The sequence below is a fragment of the Miniopterus schreibersii genome, assembly GCF_964146895.1.
Source record: "Miniopterus schreibersii genome assembly, chromosome: 13".
In the NCBI taxonomy this organism is placed as follows: Eukaryota; Metazoa; Chordata; class Mammalia; order Chiroptera; family Miniopteridae; genus Miniopterus; species Miniopterus schreibersii.
This window is the reverse complement of record NC_138113.1, coordinates 241,467-247,800: the sequence shown is the minus strand read 5'-3', so window position 1 is coordinate 247,800 and position 6,334 is coordinate 241,467.

The window sequence follows — 6,334 nt, the reverse complement described above, 5'->3', positions numbered from 1 at the left end:
CAGTGCTGCGCATCTGTACATGTGGGGTGTGTCCGTGGGCAGCTCGGGTGCTCAGAGCCATTTTCACGTCTAGCAGTGGGTCTGAGCGAAGGTGCTGCCCGAGCTGAGTCTTCACCATTGTGGCCCTAACCCTCTGTGTGGCCTCAGACCATCTGCATGAGCACTTCCCCGTGGTCCCAGAGCTTTGCTCAGAAGAGTAACAAGGACAGCCCTGGTGGTGTTTCTCAGTGGTTAGTGCGTTGGCCCGTGGACTGAAGGGTCCCAGTTTTAATTCCGGCCAAGGGCATGTAGCTTGGTTGCAGGCTCTATCCACAGCCCTGGTGGCTTGTGCGGGAGGCAACCAATCCATGTGTCCTCTCACATCGATGTTTCTCTCTCTCCCTCCCACTCTCTCTGAAAAGCAATGGGGGGAAAAAGTAGCAAGAACATAAAGCATCACTGTGGGAATGCGCCCCTGGTACAAAGTCTGGAGAGGCGGGCTGGCTTTGACTCCTCCCTCTGAACTCAATCTTTCTGAATTTCAGTTTTCCTTTTGGAAAAGTTATGTCCTGTCTGCCATGCTCAATAATATCACTGAGGATCAAAAGATAGGCTAAGTATTGACTCCCTAAAGTGCACACACACTGGCTCTCGCCGGGCTGGTGATCATCGGCACTTACCTAGTTGCATCAGGTTCCCAGTGAGCCCTGCAGTGTCAGCTTGATGTAGGAGCCCAGTGAGGGAGAAAGACCCACGTGTACAAGTAACCACAGCCCTCGGGCCCCTGACCCCGTGCCGGCTTCCTGAGCTGTGCAGCCGCCACCTCAAATGCTGAGCCCCCAGCTCCGAGTTCCAGGAGCTCTGGATCCCTTCTCACGCTCAGCGTGGGGAGTGCTTTCTCTCTGGAGCCTGCAGGGGGCACCAAGTCACCAAACCCAGCGGGAGGGATGCTGTCCTGCACTCAGGCAGGAGACCTGCCACCTGCAGGTCACGTCCTTCCCTCATTTGAACTAGGTTAACGTCCTAGTTATGGGTTTGTTTATACTTTGCCAGAAGCAACCCCGACACACACATGGACATCCAGAGAAAAACAACTCGCTGAATTCACCTCCCCCTTACATAGGGAAACCCCCCCTACCCCCTGAAAATCCGGGCTGTAGCCCCACAGATTCCGAGGGCGCGGTTATCTCAGCCGGCCCCTCGGTGGACTGTGTTCCTGTGAGCGAAGCTGAGCCAGACTGAATGGATAAGTCAGGCGTTAGGGCACTCGGGAGCCACCGGGAGGGGAAGGGTGTAAAATCACCAGCACAACCCTTTGTAACCGCACTTACCTGGCTTCTCTTACCCTTTGAGGGAAGCTCGGGACCCGAGGGGAAAGTGAGGCAATTACAGGAACAGAACTGAAAATGGGCCTAACTTTGGAGGCTCCCACGCTGGGCCTGCAGGAAAGGAGGGGGGCTGCTCAGGGGTCTGGACCTGAGGCCTGGGCCCTGCCCCTTCCTCGCACACGGGTTACCACAAAGAGGCACTCAGAACGCCAAGGCTGACGGCTAACCTCACACTTCAGCATGCGTTTCACGTTCCTCAATGTCAATATTTTTCTAGTTCCTCCGGAGGTTTTCTGACGTGCGACAGAAGGCAGGCGATGAGCAGAGCTGAGTCCTGGACTTGAAGCAGAGCAGTGGGCACAGGGCGGTGGGGGGACTGTGCTGTTTGTCACGGCCCATCGGGGCCGGGAGCATTTTGAGCTAACTCACGGTTTAGCAGAAATGAGCAGGAATTAGGGAAAAGGATCCCAACCACGAAGGCCGTAACTCACCGCTCTGGCAAATGAAGGAAACAGATGGTGGTAGGAATCACATCCTTGGGGGCAGCAGGATCACTGATCTTGGACTCATCTCAGACGCCAGGGACTCAGGGTTTCAGGACAGTGACCGGTGAGTTGATTAATGGCGAGAGCTAAAAACAAAAAAATGCATGTGATTTAGAATTTTCTCAGGATTCAACTTAAAAGTACAGGCTGGCTCGGCTCCATGTGTCACAATAACTCCACTGAGAAAACCTGAGTTTACAGGTTCTGAACATTGAAACGTAGGCGGCACCCAAACTGCAATTTCAGAAGAAAACAATCCTTTTTCGTTACAACCCATGAAAGTTCAGCTGGTTTTATCTTGTTTTCACTTGTTTCAAATCTTGGTTAAAACATCTTTTTGGAGGAAGAGGCCTGCTGCCCTGAGGGGCTCAGCCTCTGGCCACGCGTCCAGGAGGACAGGCTGTAACCTGCTGTGACCGTCCTGAGCACGAGGTTCCTGGGTCACAGACCAGAGGCCCATCTTCTCCAGGGCTCTTCTGTTTAGGAGTCTGTTCTGTATCCCAGGAGAGCCAAGTTTGCATCTTTGAATGGAATTTTATCATCACTTTGCGTGAAATCCCTTTAACTGCCTGCAAAGGCTTTCCTTCCACTTGCTGGAAAACGACCTCACAGGCCCCGTGCTCCCGGAGACACTCGGCTGCACGGCCTGGAGGAGGTGTGGGTCCCGGCGGCCGCCCCCGGCTCCCGCGTGAGTCCTGCAGGTCTTGCAGGTGGTGGGCATCCGCGTGATTTTACCGAATTCACCTCCGGGCTCGTTATTCTGTTCAATTCTAATTTTCAGCACGTACTAAATACCAGGTCCTTTGTTGAGACAGGTGGGGGGTGAGGAGAGGGTGGGTCTCCCACAGGAATGGGCGGAGTGGGGGAGGCAGGAGAGCATCTTCCCCACCAGAACCTGCAGGTACCAGGCCAGGGTGGAGCCTCTGAAAAGCCAACGCCTGCTACACCTCACAGTAAACACACGAAGCAGGTGTTGAACCTGGAGTCCTCAGAATCACCCTTGTATGTCACCCGCCGCCCCGCGGAGAGGAGTGTGGGGACGCTGCGGCGGCCTCTGAATCTCGACCTCTGTGCTCAAAAGAAAACAGACCCAGCTCCATGTGTCAAGTCCCTTTAAAACCCACGGCATGTTAAGCAGCCTGAACACCCCTGCATGTGGCATTCATTTAGGTTATTACGGCCAGATAATTGACCCTCGCTTTATTGGCAACATCTGACGGCGCCCACCCCCCTGAGTGCAAGTATGTAGAATCCATTCCAGAGACACCCCCAGGTTTCTGGGCACAATGTGTTGCCGCACCCGCCAGGCACAGGATGTTTTGAATACTTACTAAGCTCCTCGTGAGTTGGTGCCACACATGCCCAATAGTGGAGACGTGTAGCAAAAGAGATTCCCTAATAAGCGGTGAGGAAATTGTCCTCCCTGCGATGTCCACAGACGGTGCCCTGAAGGCCCAGGTGTCCTGGGAGCTCCGGGGCCGGAGCTGTGTCGTCAGTCGTGAGCACAGACCCCGTTCAGGCTGCCGCCTTTGACTGTCCCCCTTACTCCTCTCCGAGTCGTGAGGAAAAAGCCGCGGAGACTTCTGCAGGCCTCGCAGGCGGTGGGCATCCACGTGATTTTGTTGAATTCACCTCAGTGTTTGTTATTTAGTTCAACTCCTTAATTTTCAGCGTGGGCTCTGGGAGGCTGCAGTCCAGGCGTCAGCACCGGGCATCCTGGGCGGGAGTCTCCCGAGTGGTCAGGGGAAGCTTGGAGCGTCCTCCTGGTCTGCAACATGGAGGCGGCTCAGCAGGGTGCTTGTCCCACAGTCGACATTCAAAACCACCAGCTGTCACTGTTTCTAGTACCACCATTGATGTGTGACCAGTGACCTGAAGCCTGTGGGTCAGCGCAGGGGGCTCCCAGGAGGGCAGGGCCCTGCAGTCTCCTCGGAACCCAGAAGGAACTGAGTCAGGACAACGGCTGCTGGGACGACCACTGGCCAGTGATGCCGTGGCTGCCGCCAAGGACCCACGAAGCCACGTCTGGGTCCCTGACCCACAGATGTGCTGCTGCTTTAAGGCAATAAATTCCAGGACAAGGCATCACGCAGACGGGGCAACTAATACACCCTCATGAGACACACGGGGCCTGTGCAAACCTCACCGTGTCCACGGGGCGGCGCTGTCGCTGGGGCTCTCTCTCGGTCCGCTCCACTGCCACCGGGAACATGCTGGCGGGCGCAGTGGTAACCACACTAACCAGATAATAATTTCCATGAAGGTGTAAACCAGGTCATACAAAAAAACCAAAAAATACCGTTAGTTTAAGGTCCAGGGCTCCTGTCATTAGTCTGTGTCTGCCCTGGGGCCCCCCGGAATTGTGCCCAGTAAATATTTACTAGAGAATCCCAGTGACGGTTGTCGTTTGCTCTCCGGATGGTTCTACACGGGCAAGAAGTCCATGAAAAAACAAAACAGAACTTCGCCCTGAACGGTGTTCTGGCCAACGCAGTGGCACGAAGCTTGAGGGATGATTTTCTCTATGAAGACAGATGTGCTTGGCGCTAAGCCCGTGCTTGCTGACTTCAGATGACAGCGCTATTGATTGCCGTAACAGCCGTGTGGTTTCTGAGAGCTCGAGATTGCACCTAAAGGTATGTGTTACTCCAATTGTCTGCAGGTGTGTTGTACTTAACTCATTAAAGATGCATTTCAGAGTCATTTTGAACATATTACCTCATTGATGTGGGCGAAAGTTTGCCAGGAAGTGCGGGCTCACCTGACCAGCAAACAGGCCTCACCTGTGGTTTCTGCAGGTTCCCCCGAGGCCTGGGCGGGTTGGAATTTTGAGTAAGAACATCTCTTAGTGCATCTGTGACCACCTATTTGCTGAAGTACCTTGGCCCCAGGTCAGCTCAAATTCCTTTTTTTAAAGTAATTTTTGCCATATTTACATTAGAAAAGAATTGCACAGTTCTGGTCAGTAAATCTGCATGTGTAAACGCCCAGGTACTTTATTTTATTTGGCCGTGTGTTTCACATGAAGAGAAATACTCTAAATACTTAAATCTGAACTATGTTTTGGCATTTCTAAGGGATAAGTTGGAGGACAACCTGGGGAATTTCAGCTTCTTCAAACTTAACTCTTTTCTGAGGCTCCTGTGAGCGCCAACAGGTTGCTCAGGAGGCAGTGGCTTCTTTGCTAAAGGAAAGAGCAACTAGTCAAATTAGAATGTCATCTCTGAGAAATTGGGACAACATCTCCCACACATACAGGCTATAGCTCAAAGCTGTTTTATGAATACAAATGTCTTAATGTTTTAAAAATTACCAAAAAAAATGCAGATACTTTCAGGACATGAAGCCCTTTGCGTTGTGATAAACATTCAGTCAGTGGAACTGGCTTTGCATCCGTGTCCGCAGCCTTGGGCCTGAGAATGTCCCCTTAGCTTCCCGGCCTGCAGCGTTTGCTCTGTTGTGGTTAATTGCAAAGCAAAGCCCTTGAATCCACTGCCCTTTGCTGTAAAGAACACCTGATGGGATGACTCACAGATACCAGCCCAGGGGCGTGGAGCTGCTTCGACAGTCACCCAGAGCTTTGCTGCCTGACACAGCGGCGTTATCCCTGGACCTGAGGCTCTGCCAGCGTCTGGCGTCTTTTGCCTCCACAGAGAATTGCCTGGTGGTAAGAAAACCTCCACCCATCAGCATTTGGTGTCAGAATCAGAAATATAAGTTACATTTATTTTATTTCATTTACCTGTTCATACATTTAATAATTTATTCATTCATCCTGTAATTACACATTTTATTACTATGTGCGTCATCATAGGAAGATGCTGGCCCAGAAAGGAAAACAGAGCAGGCGTCTCCAATGAGTTGGCTGCGTGAGGTTGCCATTAACGGAGTGAAAGAAACGGCAACCAGAATTGTACTGGGGGTCGGGGGAGAGAGCCAGCGTGTAAGAAATTTCAAGAAAAGACGGCGGGCGTAAGAAAAAGTGCATGGAGCTGCTTTTCCAGTTTCATCATGGAAACTGCACGATTCCTATCGGCACATGTTTGGTGACTCACCTAAAGTGCTGTGTCAATCATGCTTTGTGACCACGGAGGGACCTGGGCTTGGAAACACCCATGCTCCCCAAAGGAAAGCCAGTCACTCCTCGGCGTGGCACCCCCTGGGCGGCCTTCCTAGGTACCAATTCCTGTTTCTCCAAATCGGATTTGAAATGAATTTAAACTCTCTTTATACAAACCACACACAAAAATAAACTCCCGTCCACCCGATAATGGAATACGACAGGCAGACCTGTAATTGATCCCCAACTGTGTAAAACAAAATCAAATTGCCCAACACCATCTAGCCTGCCAAGACCTCATTCAGGGGCCCGTAGACACCCTGCAGCCCCATAAAAGCCACTGACCCCAAGACCTAGTGCACGTCTCCTTAAGGCAACTGCCCCGGTGGTTCCTAGGCCTTCAGACCTCTTCCGCCTCGTTT